Consider the following 27,598-nt stretch of genomic DNA (forward strand, 5'->3'; position numbering starts at 1 on the left):
TTTTTTTCAATTACACTTGGCTGAAATCTTGAGTTGCAATAGTTTGAAGCAGGACCGGAAATATGATAATGTTGATGGGAGTTTGGAACAGACTGGAAATAGTCACTAAAATAAGTAGAGGAATTATAATAAAATACCAGAAAAATATCTGACTCAACTGCTACAGTGATTGAGAACAGTATATGAGAAACGTCAGAAAAATCAAACATAAAGAAGGCTCACATTCCTAAACTATTTTTGAATTTTGCAGCTTGATCCGCTACAAACCTTAAGAGCCTAGTACTTTAACAAGGAAAAGCCAATTAAAAATGTAAATTGTTTTTATTTCTTTTAAGAAATAGCTTTTACTAACGTATTAACTTAAACTTTAATTTCTTTGAAGGCTGCATAACCCGAGAAATAGGAACATGCTCGAAAATGTCACCAAATTAAGGATAGAAATCGAAGGTTTAGTCTCGAGTGTACAGTGTTCAAGTACTATAACGCGATCATTTTGATTTTTACTTGCTTTCCCCCAGGGGTAACTGGTTTCAGGTTCTGATGTGCATTATCTAAAAGAATGCCAGTACCATACAAGTATTTTGCTAAAATCTGAGAAACTAGCTAAATATATTTGTTTCTTGACATCTAGTATGCAGCCAACAATGAGTTAGTTCCATCTGCTTTAGGCTTGTGCCGCATAATGAATGTCATTCAGTGACAGCTGAATTCTGTTGCGCTGATTATCTCAAACCTCAATTTTATGGCAAGGCAGACTGCCTCTCTCGTTTACCTTTATATGCCTGATAGAATGTATAATTACAGTTGGGATTAGCCTAATCCATTCTCTACCTAATGAGCTGAACTAATATTAAACCCAAAATGGAAAGGAATTCAGCATATTTTAACTCTTCTTCACTCTGGAATGATTTCATTTTTACAGCTTCACTTAGCTTGATCCATTACCACCCTCCTTTTCATTCTGGCACACACTCTAAATTAATTCATTTCATAATCTCATGAGTTGAAGTCAGTGGCATTTGACCTGGAAATAAAAATGTTATGATTATTAAACCACAGGAAGGCAAATGGCAATTTGAATTGCAGTATTTGCATTATAATGTACATGTAGAAAGAACATTTTGATAATAATGATTTCTCTTTGGATGAAGCAGTTTCTCTAAAGGAGATTGAATAAAAAGTCAGAGATGGTTGAAACTGATTACCTTTTATTATTTATATCAAAACTCCTAACATATTCCTCTATGAATTTTACAGTGAAAGCCATATAAAAAAGAATAAATATATAATATACTTACGTTAAGATGTGTCTCTTTTTTTCCTGGTGTACCCATATCTTACAGAATATGATTCTGATAGATAAAAAGGAAAAATTAGAAATTGATCACATAGAAAGCATTTAGATTCTGGAAGCAAACCAGAAAATGTCTATTTAATGAACATGTATGTGTAAAGTGATCACCTAAGCATGGCAGCAATGACACTACTATATTTGTTTCTTGTTCCAAATAAGTTTTGAGCTAGTTGTGCAGATAAGACGAGACATACAGAAAATTCAGGTTACTATAATAGGAGATGCAAAGAACTTAAACAGATAACATAAAAGAAAACACTACATCATAAATGAATAATCTATACATTAGGCTAGATTCTTTAAGAATCACCTTCCTGCAGAAAACCATTTGCATATTCTGAGATAAAACTACTCAAGAGGACTAAAGAATGGACAAAACAAAAACAAAACCAAAAAAACTAGAGGAAAGGGAAGTGCACTGAAGAAAATTTCTGAGTAATAGGCTTCTTGCCTGAGGGTATGCCTTCATTTTTGTGAGGTTACTAGATCTAAAGGAGAAGATGGCAGTGCAGCTGGCTAAGGAGTCAGAAGACAGGGCCAGAACAGTTGCAAAGCGATGGAGAAATCTGGAAGGAGAGAGACACAAAAGGAAGAGTCTTAAAATATGCATATGAATTCTGCTTATATTCTTGGATAGTGTATGAACACAGCAGGACGTGGGGAACATACAAGAGCTAAAAGCTGAAGGAAATGAACAGTTTCAGCTCCTGCCCATGATGGAGGTAGGGGCTGAGGAGTGTGATATGGGCAGGTATAGAGTTGGGATTCAAGTGATTCAAATTAACTTCCAACAAGAACAAAAATAAGAGAGAGTGATCAGAACCCAGAATCCCTACATCTCATCCAGGACGTGCACTATATAATAAAATTGTTCCAACTCTGTGTGAAAACAGAAATATGACTCAAAAGAAAAAGCCCTACATGTATTTGTACATTTAATGTATAAATATCATTTGGATTTGTATCCACTAGAAATGAAAAATGAAAAAAACAATCACTTACAATAACATTTTAAATTTACGATATCATTTAAAATACTAATGAATTTTTTTTCTGAACAATTAATTTAATCTGCTTTCAGTCATGAAAATGACAAAATATTAAGGAGAAAAATTAATGAAGACTTGAATAAATGAAGAGAGATATTGATATTGCCAAACTGTCAAGTGTCCTCAAATTTATATATAAAGTAAATTCAATTGGAATAATAATCCAAGCAGGGTATTTTTTGTAAAAATCAATTATGTCAAATCTAAAATGTATATGAAGATACAGAGGACTAAAAATATACTTATAAAGGATAACTACATTGAAGGACTTCTACTACCTGACTTTAAGACTAAATATAAAGTTATGGTAATCCTTGCATAATGATAGATAATAGTTCAGTGCAATAGAATAGAGAGGGCAGAAAGAGGCCTCCACTTACACAGATAACTGATATCTGACCCAGGCATGCACACATGCACGTGTGTGTGCATACACACATATGCTCATACACATACTAAAGGGAAAAGGAAAGTCTGTCCAATGAGTGGTGCTGGAATACCTAGGATATGGAAAATAAATTAACTTTGACCCTTACTTCACAACCTATACAAAATTAAGATGGACCATAGAGCTAACCCTAAAAATGCTAAACACAAATTTTCATGAAGAAAACAGTAACTTTGAGTAAGCAAGGCTTTCCTAGCCAAACAGAAAAAATCTGTTATGGAACAAATAAAAAATTACACTTTAGGTTTCATCAAAATTAAAACTTTAGCTCATCAAAAGACACCATTAAGAAAGTTACTTGGTAAACCAAAGACCTAGAGAAATTATTTGCAAATTACATGTATGACAAACTATTGGTGTCCACAATACATAAAGAATTTCCCAAACTCAACAATAAAAAGAAAACAATTGAATTAAAAAAGGCAAAAAAAAAATTAAATGGGTACATCATAATGAAATATACATAAATAGTGGCTAAAATGAAAAAGACTGATATCACCAATATTGGAAAGGATGTGAAGAAACTGAAGAAAATGAAATGCACTGTTTTTTGGCTTATAAAATAACAAATATTTAAAAGGCTATGAGGAAGTTTCTAATAAAGTTAATCATACACATATACTATAATAGAGCAATTATAATTCTAAGCACTTCTCTAAAAGAATTTTTTAAAAAATCCACTAAAAGTTTTGTGCAAGAATCCTAAAGAGGCTTTATTCATAATAGCCCCAAACTGGATGTAATCCAGTGTCCACCAATAGGAGAATGGTTAAAAAAAACTTGTGGTGTATCATATAAAGGTACACAACACAACAAAAAGAAAGGAACTACTAATACACTCAACATCATGGACGTTATAATGAACAAAAAGATCTGAATACAAAAAAGTTATATGCTATGTAACTTTATATAAGGCTGTAGAACAGAAAAAAACAAAGAATTCATTGGGAAAAATTTCAGAAAAGTGGCTGTTAGGGCTCTGTGGAGCAGCCAGGAAAGGGGCATGAGGAAAATTTTATGGGATGATGGAAATATTATACACTTGGATGGAAGACGTAGGTTTCAAAACAGTACACAAGTGTATGCATTTGTCAAAATATATAAAATCTCACAGTTAAGATTTTTGCATTTCACGGTATGTAAATGTCAACACACACACAAATAATGACAAAAATATTGAACTAAATTTGGGAATCATACTTTTCACAGTTGTATGGGTTAGCAATTCTGAAATTGTTTTACATGGGCTTGAGAAAACGGGTTAACATAACAAGATACTGGGAGCATATGCAGCTTTCCACAGAGTTTTTCTAATGTATACTCACACTATCAGTGATTATTCTACACAAAGTCTCCTGACCAAAGGTGGGGTAGGGGCTAAAAATTCAGAATAGAATACAAAAATAAGAAATACCTAGTTTAGATGAGGATGTTTAACAATGTACCCCCCCCTTTGATCAGGAGACTTTGTGTAGAACAGAATTCACAGAGAGCACAGAGCTTAGAACAGATCTGCCTAGAATACGTCAGCATGTAAGTGATAACTAGCAGAAAAACTAGTAAGTTTCAATGAGAAAGAGCTACTAACAGACTAGAGGGACAAACAGGAAGAACAGCATGATAGAGACTAAGTGAAAAAAAGAGTGTAAGGAAGAACTGACCACTAGTGTAGAAGCTAGACAAGTCTCATAAATTAACAAAGGGAAAGTGTTCATTCGATTTGGTGTTTAGAAAGTCAGTCTCATCAGTGAGATGATAGTACTGATTGAGAGAGAATGTGTAGGGAGATGGAAGGTATATTCTGTTTAAGTGGATTGCTATGAATTGAGGAAATAATGAAATGTGTGACTATAACAAATACAAAGAGAAGAACAGAGACAGACAATAACTGAAAGAAGGATTTGGGACCAAGACTTTTTTTTTTTTAAGGATGTGTTCACTTGTTTACATTAAGAGAAAAAGTCAAAAAGGGATACAGATTCAAAAAGAGTTAAATAGAATAAATATGATTTTTGTGAACTATTGAAGGAAATACAAGTTAGATAACAGTTTGGGGCTAAGAGTAACAATGCCTGAGGTAAAATTATGATGGCTAACGCTTATTTAGCACTTAAGATATTCCAGGCACTACTATAACTATGTTACTTATAATTCTTAATATAACTAGATGGAAAAGTACTGTCATCTTGATCATATAGATAAGGAAACAAAAACAGAGTCATGCATGAACCTGCATGAATCACACAGCTAGGGAATTAGAACCAGGGTCCAAAACCACACAATATGTCTCTGGAAGGCAAGTTTTTTTTTTTGTTTGTTTGTTTGTTTTAAGATTTTATTTATTTATTTGACAGAGAGAGAGAGAGAGAGAGAGAGAGTGTGTGTACAAGCAGGGGGTGTGGCAGGAAGAGAGAGAAGCAGGCTCCCGCAGAGCAGGGGGCCCGACATGGGACTTTAATGACCTGAGTTGAAGGCAGACGCTCTACCGACTGAGCACCTTGGAAGGCAAGTCTTTAATCATTACTCTACACTGCCCTGGGATGGAAGGTAAAAATAAAATATATGAATTGTTGGTAAAGCTTGATCCTCATTTGATGTAGATTAAGTCCAGATTCAGATTGAACAATTCAATTGTTATTCAAGACCTCTATCCAAGATTTGACCTCTGTATGTTTTATAATATATTGCTATGTAATCTTTTTTTTGTAACATAGCTCCATGAAATATATTTATCAGAGAAGGATTCCATGCTTTTAACATGGGAAAATCTCTTCAAATGTTAATAAAAACATTGTACATTATTTTTGATATTTAATGAACCTCCATACTGTTTTCCAAAGTGGCTGAACCAATTTACATTTCCTTTTCTCTACATCCTTGCCAACATTTGTTGTCTCTTATCTTTTAGATGATAGCCATTCTAACAGGTGTGAAGCTTTGATTCTGATTTTTTATTTCTTTCATTATGGTTTTGCGATTTTTCCTTTCCCTGATGATTAGTAATGTCGAGCATCTTTTCATGTGTCTGTTGGCCATTTGGATGCCTTCTGTGGCAAACTGTCTATTCAGTTCTTCTGTGCATTTTTAATTGGACTTTGGGGTTTTTGTTATTCAGTTATATGAATAGTTTATATATTTTAGATATTAATCCCTTATCTGATACATGGTTTTAGCAATCCCATTTCTGGGAATATATCCAAAGGAAATGAAAACAAGTATTGAAAACATCTGCACTCCCATGTTTACTGCAGCATTATTCACAATAGCCAAGATATAGAAAAAACCTCCATGTTCCTCAATGGATAAAAGGATAAAGAAAATGTCAGACACACACACACACCCACATACACAGGAATATTATTCAGCCATGAGAAAGAAGGAAATGCTGCCATGTGCAATAACGTGGATGGCTATTGAGGACATTTTGCTAAGTGAGATGTCAGACAGAGAAAGACACATACTGTATGATATCAATTATATGAGGAATCTTTAAAAAACTTGAATTTGTAAAAACAGAGAGTAGAGAGGTGGTTGTCAGAGGCTGGGAGGTGGGGTAACTGGAGAGATATAGTTTAAGGGAACTAGTAGGTAAATAAATTGGGGAAAGCTAATGTACAACATAGTAATTATAGTCAATCTTACTATAGTATAAACTTAAAAGTTTATGAGGTTAGATCTTAATTGTTCTCACTACAAAAAATGATAATTATGTGATGTGACAGAGGTGCTAGCTAATGCTATGGTGGTAATTAATTGAAATATATAGATGTATCAAATCAACACATTTGTACACCTTAAACTTACACAATGTTATATGTCGATTGTATCTCAATAAAACATACATATATACATACCATTATGTATGAAAAAGTAAGTGCCTCTCATATTGGTGCTGAGGTAGATTTTAACATTTTGTTTATTAAGATATCCTTTATTTTTCACATTGCTGATTTGAAATGAAGTACTGCTAGTTTATTAAAGAAAAATATGCTTAAGGTAGTATACCAATAAGATTACTACACAATAAATAGAATTAAAGTGTATAGCTAAAATTATTATATAATCAAATAAAATTTGAAGTAATGCAGTTTCTTCTTTGGTGCTTCTTAATATCTCTTTTTACATTATTAACAACAGGAGACAGAACCATGCAATAATTGTAATGGAAATATATGACTTTCAATTTATTACAGAGATCACTTTTGCATAATACAATTTTGTTAATAGAATAAAATGGTCCTTATTCCAAAGAACTTTTTGAAATTTGCCATTAAAGAACCAAGGAAAATAATCCCTTCTTTTTTAAAAAAAAATTATTAAGATTTTATTTATTTATCTGACACAGAGAGAGAGAGAGCACAAGCAGGGGAAGCAGCAGAGGCAGAAGAAGGGGAAAAGCAGGTTCCTCGCTGAGCAGAGAGCCCAGTAAGGGGCTTCATCCCAGGACCCTGCGATCATCACCTGAGCTGAAGGCAGACGCTTAACCAAATGAGCCACCCAGGTGCCCCTAAATAATTCCTTCTTGATTAAAATCTAGTGTGTTTGTCTCCCTCCCAATCCCATCTAGTGACTCTTAATCTCACAAAACAAACTGAGGGTTGCTGGGGGGAGGGGGTTTGGGAGAAGGGGGTGGGATTATGGACATTGGGGAGGGTATGTGCTTTGGTGAGTGCTGTGAAGTGTGTAAACCTGGTGATTCACAGACCTGTACCCCTGGAGATAAAAATATATGTTTATAAAAAATAAAAAATTAATTAAAAAAAAATCTAGTGTGTTCCCTAACATTCTGTTTTCAACTTTTTTCTGCTTTCCATTTGTTTGGACAATTCATTTGATAAGGTCATATTCTCAGGTCATACACAAATTGAATCTCTGCCGTGATTTCCAAATCGGGCTATTTCCAAACTCACTGCTTAGGATTCTGAATCAAACTCAACACCAACCTGCCAGGTTGATCACATTCTTTATTTGAGGAACACTTATAAATCAGACTCTCCAATATTTGTTCCATTGCAATGATTTTAGTAAAATAGTTTTCTTTTCAGTATCCATACTTACTTCATTCTGAATGTTCTAGTTTTCCTGTGTGCCTACTGGGCACTGTGTTGTTTGTACTATGCACAATCTAGTCAGGTCTAGATCACTTAATTTATTACTCTTCCCATAACTTTTCATTACACTCCTTCATTAATTCATTAAGCAAATATTATTGAAGGTCTACTGTGTTCCTAGAGCATGTCCTCATGGAGCTTGCATTCTAATTGAATGGCTGGCCAGAAGAATTTTCTGCAATTATGGTAATGTTCTGTAATGTCTGCAGTGTTCGATATGATAGATAGTAGCCACATGTGGCTATTGAGCTTGAACATGACTAGTGCTACTGAATCAATTTTTTAAAAATTTTTATTCAAATTTAATTAAAATTTATATTTAAATGACCACTGTGGTTACTAGAGCTATACTAAACTATGGAGAGTATAAAAGTGGATATGTTTTATGAAGAAAATATAAAATGGGGTGCGTGGCTAGCTCAGTTGGTACAACACATGACACTTGATCTTCGGGTGGTGCATTTGAGCCCCACATTGGACACAGAGTTTACTTAAAACAAAATAAAACAAAACAATAAAATATTTAAAACCTATTAAAAAGGGAAAAATATAAAATGAAATAAGAACAGGATAAGGGGAGTGCAACGGTGACATGGTTCAAAGTGAAATTAGAATTTTAACAAGGGACACCTGGGTGGCTCATTCGGTTAAGTGTCTGCCTTTGGCTAAGGTCATGATCTCAGAATCCTGGGATGGAGTTCTACATTGGGCTACTTGCTCAGCAGGGAGCCTGCTTCTCCCTCTGCCTGCCACTCCCCCTGCTTGTGTTCTCTCTCACAAATAAATAAATAAAATCTTAAAAAAAAAAAGAATTGTAATAGAGATGGCTAGAGTATATCTCATTGAAAAGGTGACAATTGACATGACAAGGATCTAAAAGAGGGAGATGGTCGGCCATGACAAAATCTAGGATGAAACAATTCATGCATGTTTCATGCAAAAATTCCTTTTGGTGAATTTGTCTCCAGCATGTTGAAGGAAAATCTGTATCCCTGTATCTTCAATTCACTGAATCTAGGTGTTTTTCAAAACAAATCCCTTCTCAGGGTGCCTGGGTGGTTCGGTGGGTTAAGCCTCTTTCTTTGGCTCGGGTCATGATCTCAGGGTCCTGGGATTGAGCCCCACATCAGGCTCTCTGCTCAGCAGGGAGTCGGTTTCCCCTCTCTCTGCCTGTGTATAATATCTCTCTCTCTGTCAAACAAATAAAATCTTAAAAAAAAAAAAAAAAACAACAAAAAACAAATCCCGGGGCACCTGGGTGGCTCAGTGGGTTAAGCCACTGTCTTCGGCTCGGGTCATGATCTTAGGGTCCTGGGATTGAGTCCCGTATTGGGCTCTCTGCTCAGCGGGGAGCCTGCTTCCCTCTCTTTCTCTCTGCCTGCCTCTCCATCTACTTGTGATTTCTCTCTGTCAAATAAATAAATAAAATCTTAAAACAAAACAAAACAAAACAAATCCCTTCTTACTTTGTTTTCAAAATAGCAATCCCTTCAAATATTTGAAGAGTACGTACTTATCACGCCTATAATGTTGTGTACTCCCTACTAAATTTTCTAATGATATATTTGTTGGTCTATTTATTTAGTATTTTAATTCAAAAAAATGTATATTTTTTATTTAAGTCTCTCTCCTTCACAAAGGGGTAGCCTATAGGTAATGCATGTGAGAAAACAAGTTCACAATAAATTAAAATAAGGACCGTTCTCTATCTAAAAGAAGGTCATGATAAAGTTAAATATCAAATAACAGATATTGGAATTCTAGAAATTTGGACAATTTGAATTCCGAATTTAAAGCAGTGAATTTGCCTCCAAAATTCTTAGAACTTCTGAGACAAAAGTAGTGGAAAGTTATATTGTTTGTTTAGCACAAGAAAGGAAAATATAGTCACCAGTTTCCTTAAATAAATACTCTTCTTGTCTCTTGGGGGGGGGGGAATTTTAAAGTAATCTTTATACCCAGTCCTTGAATTCAGGACTGACCCCCTAAGAATGGTTCTCCCTTCTTAATGTCTTTAATTAGTCTGGCACACCCAGATAATCAGGATAGTTTCGTCTGGTCAAAATCCTCAACATAATCATATCTGCAAAACCCTTCTTGCCATGTATGGAAACATATACACAAAGGGTCCTGTCTTTGTATATCTTTAAAACTCTTCTTGCCTAATCATTCACATTTACTCAACTGCATTAAATTGAATCAGCTTGTCCACTTTTATAAAAAAAAAACCTTGGTGTGATCATGATTTTAACTATTTTAATGATCATTTTGAGAAAACCTGGCAAATTTTTGATATTTAATTTTTCCAGGAATGAAGGAGTATAGCTTTCTACTTTTAAGGTCTTCCTTTAGGTTTTCCAGTAATATTGCATTGCTTTCTCAATGAAGACTTGCTAATTATAATCTCTTAATATATAGAAGAGTGTGTATATAATCTTTAATAAGCTCTTTTTTTTACCTTTTATAACTTCTTTAAATGATTCTTAAACGTCTATAAAAACACCTGTTATATTTCTTGCTTTATAAAGCCAAGTTAATCCACAGATGATACATAAAAGCTTGTCAATGGATTCTTTTGTATCTTACTCAGGATACAAACACTCTTTGTAATTTATGAATGCCCATACTTCTTTTTAAAAATGTTTAAATCTATTTTTTATCATGCCTTATTGTAATTATCAGCACTACCAGTCTGTTGGAGAACAGGAGATGAGGTATGCTTACAATATTTGTGACTTGGACAAAAATGAACCTAACACTTCACATTCATTACAATCTTCTAATTGAAATCTCTCATCATGTTGAGGGAGAAAGGGGTGCACAGATGTCCAGTAACAAGAGAAAAAGACTATTCAGTCCCTTTTGGCTTTCTTCCCAGAAATCATTCTTTCCTTCTCCACAGAGTCCCCCTTGTTTGTGTTTGTTTTCTTAAAAGAATAGGCAGCTACAGTTTTAGGTAAAGTGGGACTGGTTTCAGACTTCAGGGGTTCACTGAAGAAAGTAAATTATTATAGTCTCTTTTTTTCCCCACCACTTATGATTTAGATTTGGTTTTATGACCCAATCTTGGCGTATGAAACCACCTGAGTGGCTTTAAGATCAGTCTTTTTTTTCAGCATTATGTTAACCAGTGTCCATTTACAAAAAGCACAAACCTTCCAAAACTTAGTTGTTCTCCAAAGTGTTCAAATATCAGCTTTTGTTTTCACCCAAATTTATACTTATTCTCAATGGAAAGTTTGGTCTGACACAAATTACTCCATTATATCTGGAGGCCAATGTTTGTGCATAAAAATTTTGATATGTCTATACACTAAAAATCAAAAGCAACTTCTATTTTAGTTTTTTTTTTTTAAGATTTTATTTATTTATTTGACAGAGAGAAATCACAAGTAGATGGAGAGGCAGGCAGAGAGAGAGAGAGGGAAGCAGGCTCCCCGCTGAGCAGAGAGCCCGATGCGGGACTCGATCCCAGGACCCTGAGATCATGACCCGAGCAGAAGGCAGCGGCTCAACCCACTGAGCCACCCAGGCGCCCCAACTTCTATTTTAGTTTTATCATTTAAATGTAATTTATGTAATTTTATTTGTTTTAAAGGCAAACAAAAATAATTTATAAACAAAGTGAAAAATTACATCCTTGAAACAAACAATATTAAGTGTTGAAAAATAAATTAACACCTGTAGAAAATGTGTTAAAGATAATAAAATTGCATTTCTCAAAGGATAAAATATATGTGCCTAGTAAGAGAATGCAATTCAAGTTTGTGAAAAATTATAAGAATCTAAAATTAAATTTGTTACCTTTTAAAATGTGTGGATTATGAGACTGTAAACAAGAATAATACTATGGACTGGTATGGATAGAGTCACAGAAATATTTCTGTTTATTGTCAGTGGTTGTAGAGCTACACAGAATGTGTCTTCAAAGTATTTTTTAATGAACCAAGAGTTTCAGTTAGGGGAACTACTTTAATAACATTTCTCTTTTTAGGTTGTATCCTAAGTAAATAATAGGAGTTGCAGGCTATGTATAAATACACAAAGACACACTTAAACATACTTCAAAAGAAAAACAGTTCAATATGAATAGACTGATATAAAAGAATATTAGACATTACAATATTTTTAGTATGTATAATATTGCTCACTTTCTTCATTTATGACATCTTTTTAAAAAAATTTTATTTTTAAGTAATCTGTACACCCAATATGGGACTCAAACTCACAACCCCAAGATCAAGAGTCACCACTCCACCGACTGAGCCAGCCAGGCACCCCTATACCATCTTTGAACTGAAGCAAGTTATTTACCCTCTTTTTCTCAATATCCTCATATGTATATGAGAATATTGGTGACACACACCTCAGGGGATTTGTTGTATATATTACAAATGTTCATCACAGTGCTTACTTATGACACAACAGGCCCCTTACAAGTGTTATTTAGTATGTATTATTATACATTGAGATAGCACAAGTACTTGGGGGGGCATTTAGTAATCCCTTATTCCTTGTACTAGAAAGCCACTTTCATTCTTAGAACTTTTGAAGCTTAACAACACCAACAAGCATAAATAATCCAGATAATCTATAGTATAGATCATTCCTTCTCAAACTTCAATGAGTATATGAATCACCTGGGATCTTGTTAAGCTGCAGATTTTGATTCACTAGCTCTGATTTGGAACCTGGATTTCTAATAAACTCCCAGGTAATGATGATTCAACTGGCCCATGCAACACACTTTGAGTAGTGAGAACATAGGCAAGTGGCGAGCAAACAAAGGCCCCTAGACCAAATTCAGTCTGCCATTTATTTTTGTTAATAAAGTTTTATTGGAATACATTATGCACTTACCTGTTTCCATATTGTTTATGGATGCTTTCATAAGATACAAAGGCAGAGTTGAGCCATTGAGACGAAGATCACATGGTCCACCAAACCTAAAATATTTACTCTCTGGCCCTTAATAGAGAGTTTGCTGACCTTGGTATAGACAACATGCTTTATTAGTATGTTTTATATTAAGAGAATATAAAATATATATAATAGAATATATTACAATAAAAAAGTCATATTTTTCAAGAATTCTAAAATATAAAAACAAGAATTAATGAATAGTAACCATAAATTACTAAGAGAAATTTGGAACTTTTCACTCCTTCTCTCAATACTATGTCTTCTAGGGGCGCCTGGGTGGCTCAGTGGGTTAAGCCTCTGCCTTTGGCTCAGGTCATAATCTCTTGGATCGAGGCCCACATTGGGCTCTATGTTCCACAGGGAGCCTGCTTCCCCCCCGCCCCCCGCCTGTCTCTCTGTCTACTTGTGATCTCTCTCTCTCTGTCAAATAAATAAATAAAATCTTTAAAAAAAAATACTATATCTTCTTTCTTGGGATGCCTGGGTGGTTCAGTTGATTAAGCATGTGCCTTCATTTCAGGTCATGATCCCAGAGTCTTGGGATTGAGTCCCACGTTGTGCTCCTTATGCAGTGGGGAGCCTGCTTCTCCCTCTCCCTCTGCCCCTCTGTCTGCTTGTACTCACTTTCTCTCTCTCTGACAAACCAATAAATAAAATCTTAAAAAAAAAAAAAAAACCTTCTAGTCTTATCAGTCCAATTGTATGTATAAAAACCCATGGATTAAAGTGGAAAAATAATGTATTGTTTCTGCCAGGTCCACCAAGATCATCTTTTTTTTTTTTTTAAATGTAATCTCCACTCCCAATGTGGGGCTCAAACTCACCACCTCGAGATGGAGAGTCACATGCTCTACTGACTGAGCCAGCCTGGCGTCCCTCCACAAATACCATCTTAAGGAAAAAGGGGGCTGGGGAGAATGTTCAAATGTTCAAAAGATGCAACTTCTCACTAATAAATCTCTTAAATACTGGTTAGGTCTGTAGGTTAGATGTAGTTGACCAAATTATTAAGGCACTGATAGCTTGAAAAGTGTTTCTACATGACAGTCAACATCCTATTATAGAATAACATCCAGAAAAACCATGGCAAGTCCATCTCTATAAAAGGTATTTGCAGTTTCAGAGAATATTACCTGCTCACATGGCTACATAGACTAAGTAATATTCTTTTTTTTTTTTAAGATTTTATTTATTTATTTTGACAGAGAGAGAAATCACAAGTAGACAGAGAGGCAGGCACAGGGAGAAGGGGGGAAGCAGGCTCCCTGCTGAGCAGAGAGTATGATGCAGGGCTTGATCCCGGGACCCTAAGACCATGACCTGAGCTGAAGGCAGAGGCTTAACCCACTGAGCCACCCAGGTGCCCACTAAGTAACATTCTTGATTTTGCATGAGGCTTCTAAAAAAATGCATGACTTTCTAGGAGAGATAATAAGTTGAAGATAAAAACTTCAAGTTTATGACTCAAGTAGATTAAGGAACGAAGGAATGAGTTACTATGGATATGGGAGTACAGCAATGATCTCTTCAAGTTTGCAAAGACCAGACTAGGTATTCTCATCTTATATGCATGCATTTTTAAATATTTATGCATATGGTATTGGATTATGTATGCCATGCTTCTTTTTAACTTTTTTTCCCACACAGTACTCATTATATCTTAAGATCCACATAGCTTTCTCTGTATCTCATTTGCTGCTTCAAACTGCTGCATATTCAGGATGTGTTATCAATATATTTCCTACCAACTATCTCAACTATGGATATCCAGACTGTCTTCACGTCTCTATCTCTAGAGAAAAATATTATAATAAAAATCCTTACGAATGTACTCATACAGTCCTTTGAATATAGTAAGTTTTCTGTAAACATCCATTGAATTCTATGTGTTTTTTAAAAATTCTATGTGTTTGAAGAGTGTTTAATTATTTTGAAAAATGATATATTGTTAAATGATAATGTGTTTATCCTAACAGCATATAAAGTATATGTTTTACAAGCACATATGGATGTGTATATATGTGTGTGTGTATATGTAGGAATATACATAATAATATAATTAAATGGATAGACATATAGACTTTTTCTTCTTCTTGACTATGTTTATGTTCCAATTATTTCTGCAGTAAATGTGTTATTTGTAAATAAATAAAAGAAATAATCAGGGCATTAAAGAAAAACGGCACATTCTGTGTGCATGTGATTGCTGGTAAATGGAAGAATAATATGTTAAGTATATAATATACATTAAATATATTATAATATATAAGCATATATTATGTGCATCCTAAAACTAGAAGTAATAAACAAGTTAATCCATATATTTATTTTTTCAATAATTTATCTATTTATATATAAATATGTGAATATATGTGTATATATATGTGAATGTATGTGTATGTGTATATATATGCTTATGCTTATATGCTTATATATATGCTTATAAATATATATATATGCTTATATATATCTGATATGCATGTGTCTATCTATGTGTTAGTAAAACATGTACTTTCTTTAAGGGGTGACCATATCCTTATTCTCAGTTTAGAATAATGGAACCAAACAGAGAAGCCTGGGTTAAAAAAAAAAAAAACAATAACAATGAAACATTGTAAATTTTGAAGAGATTTGTTTCACAGGATAGCTACTTACCAATCCAGTTGTTCCTTTGTATAACTTACATGCTGCTCACCCTCACTCAAGGAATTACCCTCCCTATATTTATGCCATTGTGACTGATATGATAGACATGATGTAGGGATGCTATGCATGACTGTAGGCAGAGAGAGTTAGGGGTCCCTGGAAAAAGAAAGACAAGAGAGAGTTTTCTTCACATAAGAAAAATCATTTTAGGTTCTCCACCATATTGTGATATATGCCTGACTGGCACTTCTTGCCCAAAGCACATTTCTCACAGAACTTCATGGTATATGTTGAAATTGCAGAATAGACCTCAGTAATTAATGGTTTTAATGGAATAAAATAATGTAAGAGTAAATAGTCACTATCAGACCAGGAAATGGCCTAATTATATCAGGGGCAACAAATGAAGATAAAACTCCCAGTACTGGTAAACACTGACCAGATACACATTCTTGAGTTATCTCTGCAGCATTTAAACCCCTTTGGGCACTCAAATATCTGACCAACTGGAGACAGAGAATTGATAATATTGACCCTTGCTGACCCTTGCTGACTTTGATAAACCAAGACCTGGACTCTGTCACCTTAAGATGATTTTGCTCCATTTACACGCTGAATTCCCTATTGTGCAAGTCTCTTCATGAATGTGTATACACGCTGAGCTTAAAAATCCCTCAGCTTTGTTGTTCAAGGAGACACACTGCTTTGGGAAATAGCCCAGGTGTTCTCCTTTACCTGTTGCAAGTAAACACTTCCTTTTCCTATTCTTTCCTTGGTTGTCCTTTGGCTCAACACCCACCAAGAGGCAGACCCGTTGTAGGTAATGTTAGTACACTCACTGTCTTGGGCACTAAATGGGCTCTTTCATATAAAAATTGATATGTCCATTCTGAAAAAAATTTCCTGTTATATTCCCTTTCCTCCATTTCCACCCCCATCCATTGCTAAAACTCCTCTTATTTGGTTGTTGGATCTTCTGGACTCACTCTCCAATCTCCATTGCTTTTATCTGCTAATCCTTATCTCTTGTTCTTTTTGCTCCACTTTTGGAGAAATGCTTTCAACTTTATTTTTTTAGCCCTGCTATTTATTTCTAATATTGGTTAACCTATATCCAATTTCCAAGAACTATTTTTTATGATCATTTCATCAAAATACTTTAATTCCTCTTTCATTTATAATATCACAATGAGATTACAAATTATTAAAAAAATATTTTATCTTCTCTATTACTTTTGTTTTTGCCAATTTTATTTTATTATTATTATTATTTGTTTTGTTTTGTTTTAGGTTTTTATAGGTGCTTGTGTTTCACTTTAGAGGATTTTCATGGGTGTTTATAACCATATTTGGTTGAAAAGATGACTGTGTGTTCAAAGAGGCTTATTTACTGATAGAATTCACAATGCAGTGAATAGGTAGTGAGTTTTAAATTGGGGAAATCTTCAAAATTTTGGAAACTGAAGTTTTATCTCTGGAGTTACTGAGTATTTCTAGCATATAATTCTTCAGGATCTTGCCTGGAGTTCCTAGTTCAAAATATTTACAAAGCTGGACAGTAGGAGGGCAATGGAGTCCTTGTCATTCACTATACAGATGGCCACTGACTGCCTCTGTTCAACCTCATCTCTCTCCCCACCGAATTCTGCCAGACAGGAATGACTCCTAACCCTGAATTAGGAGACACTTTACATCAATTGCTCCAGAAGATAACCCACAGGTTTCCTAACTGGGAGAACGGTCGCCATATGCAGAAGGTCAGAGGGAGATAATTAATGGGCACTTAATTCAGTCAGGAGAAAAATTATAATTACAGAACTTAGTTCAAATGGAAGGAAATTACCATTTTAAACCCTTAACTCTGCTGGACATTATGTTTTAAATGTCTTTTGTACTTACTTTAAAAATTAATTTAAGTGATTTTTAAATTTCTTTGTCATATTATTACAATTATTTTCTGTATTATTTCTGATTGTACAGAACATGCTTATGAAATTATGAGGCAAATTATAATATCATCTTTTTCCTGTGTGATCTTTAAAAATTCCTTTTGACATTTACAGGAAGACTATATTATATTCTGTGTTTTTATTTATAGTAGTTCTTGAATCAATAGATTTTATAGTCACTTTTTGTTTCTGATACAGATATATTGAGTTATGACTGCCACATTCTTTTGAAGGTATTATAAAGTAACTGAAACCAGAGGTTTCTAAAAGTCAAATCTGGTATTCTATTACCCCTAATCCTGTTATATTAGTCAACAGGGATTCAGTTTCCTGGATCTTATCTGAAGTTTTGAGGAATAGTAATATCCTAAAATATCACACCAAACTAAATAACTTCCACAAAAGAAGATAAAAAATGATAAAGACAATAATCCTGTTACAAAGAACATCTTAAGTATTCAAGCAATGTTTTAAAAGAGTTGATAAGGCAGTAAAATGAAGGAAGACATTTCAGAAGGGGCAGTTTTCTTCATATTCGAGGTGAACAGAGAGTGCAACAGGACATAATAATCTCTGTTGGGGGATCAGGTGGAGAGATGGGTAGGAAATACAGAAACACAGGCAGTCTAGAAGTAGATGAAAAGTTATTCCCCATGCAAATGTTGAGTAAAGCATGACAGAATTAGGAATGGGCTCTGTGCTGGCTGTTCTAGTTTGAGGCAATCTTGTCAATTCAACCCCTTCTTTCATCATCTTTCTCCTCCTTTATTTTGGTTTCTCTTCTGAACTGCCTTGGACCTCACCTCACAGTCTAATAACCTCTTTACAATTTGTAGCATTTAATAAAAATTCTGTAGATAATTCAATCTTCAAATGAGGAAAAAAAAAGTCTCCTGAGGTTTAATGTAGCAACCGGAGTTAAAAAAATAAATTGTGCTGGGTTCAAAAGGTATTTAGCATGAGGTGGCTCAGACTATCCTGGTTTTGAAATTGAAAGTTCCATGTCTCAGGGAACACTTCAGTCCTGGGAAAAGCAGGATAACTGGTCACCCTAGTTTGCAGTATAATTTGACAAAGAAAAATTTTTACGACAAAGCATGTAGCAAGACTAATAAATACTATATAGATAACAAGTATCACGGAAGTCATCTAGTTAAATATCAATAATTTACTTTATCTTGTATTTTACCTTCATTCTCAAACAGCCTTGGAAGAGAATAATTTGACTTATTTTTGCAGATGAAGAAACTAAGTGACCAAAATCACATAGAGAGCCATGACCAGCGCTACTGGTTATACTGCTCAGGAGTGTTAAGTTCCTAATGTCATTCTCATTTCTTTATTACTTGTCTAGCCAGTGGCTCCCAAACTGTGCTGCATGTTAGAATTACCTTCAAGTCATATAAAAATACTGATTCTTGACTCCATCCCAAGACTTTTCAATCTAAACTATGTTGGATAAGACCTGGGTATCAGAATTTTTAAGAGCTTTCCAGATGATTCTAATATGAGCAAGTTTTGGGACTCACTGCTCTAAGATACTAGTGCACAGCTAGTTGCACATTAGAATCATCTGGAAAAATTTAAAACCTAACAACGTCTTGACTCTGCCACTAGCTGATCATATCAATGTCTGGGGCTGGTGTCTAAGCATCCATATTTTTAAAAATCTCTTTTAATTATTCCAATGTGTACTAAGGACTGAGAACCACTGAACTATTGGTTTGTGGATTATCTATTTCTCTCAAAATAAGAAACAACACTTTTTCTTTGTCCTGTTCATATACCTTACCCACAGTATTCCATTAGTCAAAGCGAGTTCTTTTGTGCCCAATTCCAGAGGAGGCCTTAGATTCTCAGAAAGTCATCATTCAATTCAATACCTTATTCATATCTACTCAGTAATAGTTAACTTACAGTGACTTTTGCCTTGATCACCCAAACGGATCAAAAAGTTTCATAGGTTCCTACCACCAAGATCTGAATTGATAAATATCATTTTGTTAAAGCAGAGTTAGAGTTTCCAGATTCAATTCAGTCACTTCATAAATACATATATTTAGATTTAACTCTCAACATTTAATGGTGTTTATATATATATATAAAATCTATTTATATATATATATATATAAAATCTACATGGACTTTGATATTGTGTGTTATAAGAATTACGAATTATTGTCTTTTAGATTCCTATTCAGCAGTGAGGAGAAACATAATTGACAGAAAATAGCAGTCTCAGTCCTAGAGATTTTTTTTTTTAACTCTTTATGGTCTCAGGAGTGTGTGTATATGTGTGTGTTCTTACCACTAAACTCCTAAGAAGGACTTCCATGTAGCTTAGTTTCTGAAGGTCTCAATTTACTTCAAAATGAAGAAAGAGAAATTCAACTGAAGTTATTTACTATCTTTCCCTTGTTGCCACTTCTCAGTTTGGAAAGCTATATTATTTTTAGCTCTACAATTGGTTATTATCACAATTTCGTTTATTTTTATATCCTTCCAGATAGATTTTTACATATATAGGCAAATGCATCCTAACATTAATTTTTTAAAAATTATAGTGTTAACTCTTCCAACTCTTGTTTCTTTCATATAACAATATATTGTACAGGGGCATTTGCTTGGCTCAGTGGTTAAGCGTCTGCCTTTGGCTCAGGTCATGATCTCAGCGTCCTGGGATGGAGCCCCACACTGGGCTCCCTGCTCAGCAGGAAGCCTGCTTCTCCCTCTCTTTCTGCTGTTCCCCTGCTTGTATTACTTCTCTCACTGTCTCTGTCAAATACATAATTGAAATCTTTAAAACAAAACAAAACAAAAACACCCCAAAAAAGAAAAAAAAAAAAACCCAATACATTCTGGAGTTAACACCATATGCATAGATAGTTTTCGCTATCCGTTAAACAGTATTCCGTTGTATGGACAGGTATATCACTGTCTATTAACCAGATCCTTACTGGTGCACATTTAAGTTTTCCCCAACATTTTGCTATTATAAAAGAAAATGTAGCAATGGTTAAATAAATATTGACTTCAGACTCTTCAACTTCTTGAACTCGAACTAGACACTGAAGCACTTCTATCACAGCCTGCATTCTCAGTTCCTGCTCACAGCCTTCTTGGTTCTTTGTGAGATCTAGAGCTAAGATTCTTCGTACTCACTTTCACCTATGCCTGAACTCCTCTGTATTTGGTATGTTCTCCATTTATTTTATGGATTAAGGTTTAGTTGTCTCATGGGTCCAATAAAATAAGAAAATAAAAATGGAATTTATATTTTCATTTCTAGTTCCCATTGCTGTTAGATGATTTTAAAGGATAAGAAAAGAGGAATCTTGGCTTTACATCACCACATTCAAAGCAGAATTTCAAGTCACTATAATTTTCAAAATCATATGAAAACCTCACTTGCTTATTACAGAAATATTAGATGGTAACTTTTTTTTTTTTTTAAAGACAGTAACTGTTGATGCTCCATTATGTAGGTGGAGGTAGATGACGATCCCTGTAGAATCTGCATCTCTCCCATCTCCACCTCTATCTTTGATAAAGAATACTTAGTTACAGGTCAATATAAATATAATTGATATTCACTCTGATAGTTGATAAGTAACTGAATAAGTGAGAACATTGTTAAGATGAACGGAGAGGTAAGCGTGTTTTCTTTTGTCTTTGACGATGAAGGTGAGGAAAGGAAGGAACGAGGTAAAAAATGAAGGAATAAAGAAACTTAGGTGGGTCAGTGTAATAGGTAACCTTCTTTCTGTGACCCTGACTGCTGCCACAGCCTTTGGTGATTCTCATGGGAGCTGTGGGAACTGAGAATAGCAAGGACCTCTTGAAGACAACTATCTGAGCAGAGGCTGCATCTCCATCGTGAAGTGACCTATGCCAGAGTTCTGTCACCTCCAATCTGTCCTCTTTGACTACTTGCTGCTCAGTTTCCTACATCCTTGGGAAGTGGTGACAAGTTCAAATTGGTTACAGTGGTACCAAAACATCCCTGCAAAATTCACACATCTAATTTCAGCTGCCATGTTTCTCATCAATTTTCAATTATGGCTTTCCAACCTTCCATTTTAGATACATAAAAAGGGGGCACCTGGGCATCTGCCTTTGGCTCAGGTCATGATACCAGGGTGCTGGGATTAAGCCTGGCTTCAGGCTTCCTGCTCAGCAGGGAGTCTGCTTGTCCTCCTCCTTCTGCCCTTCCCCTCCCCCACACTCATGTATGCATGCACACTCTCTCTCTCCCTATATCTCTCTCAAATAAATAAAATCTTTAATAAAAATAGAGATACATAAAAAGTCTTTTAGGATACCTAATTCATTATTTTAACAATTGAGCACTTATCATGTATAAAGAACTGAGTTAGATGTTCAGAAGAAAAAAAATAAAACCAGGGCAGGTACACTGGCTGCCTTCAAGAAGGCTACAGCTTCATATTATTTAACAGGCCTAATTTTGCCTAATTAAAATTAAAAAAATAATACAATTGAAATTCCACTGCAAATGCCTACTTAGGCAAACTGGACACTTGCTACCTGCTGTACCCCCAACAATCTTTAAATCATTGAACCTGTGATTATTATTATTATAGTAAGAACACAGAATAAAGGCCAATAAGTGGTTACTTCACACCTGCATTCTTGGCTGAGTTTTATTATAATATTCCTTATGACAGTAAATGTCAACTCTTATATTTACATTTAATGGGGAGGATTTATCATTCTATGTACAATTTGAAATGCATGCAAATCTTTTCCATTCATCTCATAGAACAGAGTACATATCTAGCACACTGAATCTGCACTGGTTTAAATTTTTTAATGCTTTTTAGAGGTAATATATTTATAACCTCATCATCATTGAACCATTATGTTTGCAAAAATGTGATTACTTTTTCTCATAAGGTTTGTAAACATAACATACTAGCTCTATTACAATAGCAAAAGAATGTGACATAGTGCACTTTTACCTATTTTATACTTTCAGTAATCTATTCACCAATTTATTCATTCATAATTTTTATAAACCAACAGTCAAGAATAATAACTGTCATTTTCAGTTCCTCCTGAACTCTAGACATTCTGCAGGAGACTTGTATTCAGTGTACCATTTTGAGCTTTTAATAATGATGTGATGTGAGTGTTACTAGCAATCTCACCTTACAAATGAGGAAAATAAGGCTCAGAAAAATTAAGTAACATATCCTCAGTCTCCCAGCTGTTGAGATTCTGCACTATGTCCTTTTCTTTTATATAATTATGCATGCCATGTTGTTGTGGCCTTGTTAGGTAATTGGGACACTAAATAAATAATCTACCTCCGTTCTTGGATTTTTGAATTGGTATTATAAATTTAGATATTTTTCAGTTTAAAATAGAAAACAAGATTATGAAGTATTTGGTAAAATAATGAAGTGCTATAAGTAAAACATATTTAACTGATTTTTGAGGCTATTTGAGGTTATGATAGGATGTTTTTCATTAGAGAAAAATTGAGAGAAGCCAAAATTGAGGAAGTGAAACTCTATACAGAAGTTAGAGAAAATTACGTTTATGCATACATATACAATTAATCCTTGAACAACACAGGTTTGAACTGTGCAATTCCACTTGTATGTGAAGTCTTTTTTTATAAATACACTACAGTACTGTAAATGTATTTTCTCTTCCTTATGAGATTTGTAAGAACATTTTCTTTTTTCTAGCTTATTTTATTGAAAGAGTACAGTATATAATATATATATAACATAGAAAATATGTATTAATTGACTATTATCAGTAAAGCCTCTGGTCAGCATCAAGCTATTAGTAGTTAAGTTTTGGAAGCATCAAATGTTACAGGCAAGTTTATGATTACATATGGGGTCAGCATCCTTAACCCCCACATTGTTCCAGGGTCAAATGTATATATATAATCACTACTATATAGTTACTTTTTAATTACATTTATTTTTAATGACTGAATTATTAATTTTCCATTTCTTTTAAAGTTCTACTTTAGATTATTTGTGATAATGCCTTTCAACTTTACTCTTTATAATCAATGCCAGAGTTTTTGTGGTAGTCATTTCCTCTTTAAATGTTATGTGATTAAATCAATACTCTGGGGGCGCCTGGGTGGCTCAGTGGGTTAAGCCGCTGCCTTCGGCTCAGGTCATGATCTCAGGGTCCTGGGATCGAGTCCCGCATCGGGCTCTCTGCTCAGCAGGGAGCCTGCTTCCTCCTCTCTCTCTCTGCCTGCCTCTCTGCCTACTTGTGATCTCTCTCTGTCAAATAAATAAATAAAATCTTTAAAAAAAAATATCAATACTCTGGTGTAATTTAGTCATCTCAAAGATTTACATTTAAGCTCATACCAATTTTTCAGTTTCCTAAAAAATGAAAAATATACATTTTATCTATGCATAATTTAACTGAGAGAGTTTAATCTATAATCTACAATTCTCTACCACAAAGGCAAATAATTCCATATGAATAGAAAGTATGCATTTTGGTGAACAACGGCACAGTGTATTTACGTATTGCATTTGCTGCTGTAAATTTTCTTTGGCTTTTTAATCATGCACAGAAGTGAGCCTCAGTGTTTAAAGATGCAACACACTGGAAATAGTTTTAGGGAACAAATAATTAGCCTTTTGGAAGTGTGTGTTCATTTCACACAGCAATCTGTTCCTTCATCTCCTCCTCCTTCCTGTTTTGAAGGCAATCGTGTGTGTTACGTGCACCATCTGCAGCCTTACTGACAGGTGCAGGGTCAGTATTATCCCTCCAAGCATGGATTTTAGTGCAAGCTGGAAATTTCACCAAGGCAATTTAGGAGATTTCGAAACCAACCAAACACTGACAGCCTATTTTATCAGTAGATATGAGTGCTTGTTAGAAATGCTCATAATTGTGCTTTCAAGACCACATATACATAGGCTTATCTGGTTTGGGCCATTATCTAACAATGGACCTACATCAATAATGCATCTTTTTACTACACATAGATGAGAAATAACATAAAGAGAAAATCTGGCAACATATCATATATTTAGTAACACAAATTATTCGATTAGAGTAACATGACCAACATTTTGATACTTCTTTACTAAGGCCCATATAGTCCTTACTCTACTGGGATCCTGTGTCCTGATAAGTTAGGACAGAAACAGTCCCCGTGAACCTATTTAGAGATGTCAAGAGGTGAGGGAATATATTTGGGAGACCCAAATAGGAAATCACCATCTCCCTTTGGCTTCACGTAATACATAAATATTCGCTTATACAAATCAGTTATATTATTAATGAAATCAATATTTGTGAGTTAATCTAAGTGGTTAGCTATCATTTTTGAGATCAATTTAGTTAAACCCAACAACATTCTTGAGATTTCATATACTTCATCACAATCACTTACTAATCACACTGAAAAAGATCTAGGTTTTAGGGGCAGTCTCATATTAATATTTTTTGAGATAGTGCATTAAAAAATGTAAGACAGTTTATTATTTAAAAATTATATACCCCGTCCCTAATAAAATCTAAATTAACTTTGCCCATCAGCAGGAGAAGGCATGATAAATAAAGTTAGAGCCATACCATAGAATACTAGTCATCAAATTATTAAATAATCTCTGAAATATGGAGATACAGAAAATGTTTAGAACTATATACAAAAAAAAAATGTTAGTACTCCTGGAAAGGCCTGAGTTCGGAGACTAGAACTGCCATGGCATAACTGTATTCCTATAACTACCAATGTGTTTCCATATAGATAGATGTATGCTTCATACCATCTATTCTCAAAAGGTTGCTTAGTCTGCAGAGAATAAAGGAAAAATGATTTGAAAATACTTTTTTAAAATGTTTAATTTCAACATATTAAAACTATAATATAATGAAATCGGGAGGGATAGCTTTGCTTTGAGATTCTACTATTCAAAATACTCTGGTCAAAACTTCTCCCACTGGAGTGGCTTAGTTTGTTGAGTTGCCAACTTTTGATTTTATCATAGTTCACTAACTCAGGGTCCTGGGATTGAGCCCCACTTTGGGCTCCATGCTCACTGGAGAGTTAGTTTAAGGATTCTCTCTCTCCCTCCTTCTGTCCCCCCATTCCATCTTGCACAAGCATGTGTGTTCTTGCTCTCTAAAAAATAAATAAATAAATCTTTATAAAACAGCAACAAAAAACTCATCCCCTGGATAGTGCTTTGATGAAGTCTATCAGTATTTCTTTTGCTACTTCAGCTTTTCTGTGCCTTCATAACAAACCAAGTCATCTTCATTAATATATTCTTTCTATAGATATGTAAAAAATTTTATTTATTTATTTGAGAGAGAGAAAGAGAAAATGTGAATGGGGAGTAGGGGCAAAGGGAGAGGGAGATTCCTCAAGTAGACCTCTTGTTGACATGGAACCCAACCCACAGCTTGATCTCAGAACCCCAAGATCATGACCTGAGTTGAAGTTGGATACCTAAATGACTGAGCCACCCAGGTGCCGTGTAATAAATTTCTATATGGGGGGCATCTGGGTGGCTCAGTGGGTTAAGCCTCTGCCTTCATCTCAGGTCATAATCTCAGGGTCCTGGGATCGAGCCCTGCATCCCCTCTCTGCTTAGCAGGGAATCTGCTTCCCCCCCCCCCCCCCGCCTGCCTCTCTGCCTACCTGTGATCTCTCTCTCTGTCAAATAAATAAACAAAAAAAATAAATTTCTATATAGGCAAAGGGCATCTTACCCAGAGTATCTTACTGGAATATGCAATAAATATTGTGTTCAAGTTTGAGTATTCATTCAGTTTGAATTACTATATTTTTTCTATTACCACCACATGAATGTACTATTATCATACTTTAATGTATTTTCCTTCACCTTATTATCAAGGGGACTTCAGACTTATCTTAAATACCAACCTTCTTTTAGATGATGTTAAAACGACTTTTCTTTCCACGTTCTTTCATGCTAATTAGAATCTGTTGCACTACACCCTGTGTCAATTTAAGCATCCTTTTTTTGTGGGGGGGGGCGATTAAGGGTAACTTTTATTTCCATATTTATATTTTCTTTAGCTTTTAAAGTCTTTGAAATTCATGCATCAATTTTGTAATCCAAAACAATATTGCTTTAAAAGCGATATTAAGTAAGTATTCCAACTTTTCAACTGCTGGTGTTGAGGAAAAACAGATCTCATAGTCCACTGACAGCATATTTATACAGAGTGCCATAGAACTCGTCCATTCTCCTGTTCCCCCAGTCTATGGACAGTAGCTATTAAAGCTTATGTTTCAAGGAACACAGAATGACTATATTGACCTTTATCATTTCATATGAAGTCAGAATTTGCCAAATAACTCTAGGGTAAACTTGACCTCAGTAATGTGTGCTAGCAGGTCGTCCATTAATTTTATATCCCTAATAAATCATATATATGTGATATAAACAGTTTTGTGATTTTTCATTCTTTCAGAAAGTATAGGGTGAATAGGTGGTAAGGCCTAGAGAAGAAAGCAATATTCATTCTTGTTCCTCTACCTCATTTTTCTGTGTTTCATGGGACCATGTTTTAGTATCATTTTTCCCTAGTTTTCCTCTAGGTGCAAAAAATAAAATTAAGTCAAATATTTACAGATGACTGCAAATAACCACTGCCAGGCAACTTGGTTTTTAGAAGTAATTTGTTAAATAGCCCAACATACTATGACTTTTTAACCAACTATCCTCATCAAGATTCTTGCCAATAGTTCTTATACAAATTTACATTTGTACATGAAATTACATTCCCTTCCTTCACCATGTATCATAAAATGAAAATGTGTAATTATCTAAAAAAGAATACCTCAAAAAAGGAAAAAGGCATTTTGAGACACTTTGCCCTCAAATTTGTATATGATGGACACTTTTAGTTCCAAATGAAATCAACATTTTAGATCTGTGTTGAAGATGTTTTTGTTGTTGTTGTATTTGTAATTTAAGACTATATCTACTTAGCAAAAATTGCCTGAAGAAAAAAAAAACAGTCAAAAATATCACTTGATATTAAGTAGAAAAGGGTATATGTTGCTAAATATCACATTAGGTCTGTTTTTAGTCATGCTATATAGGTACATATCTGAAATGATATTT

This window comes from Mustela erminea, chromosome X (genome assembly GCF_009829155.1).
Source record: "Mustela erminea isolate mMusErm1 chromosome X, mMusErm1.Pri, whole genome shotgun sequence".
Lineage (NCBI taxonomy): Eukaryota > Metazoa > Chordata > Mammalia > Carnivora > Mustelidae > Mustela > Mustela erminea.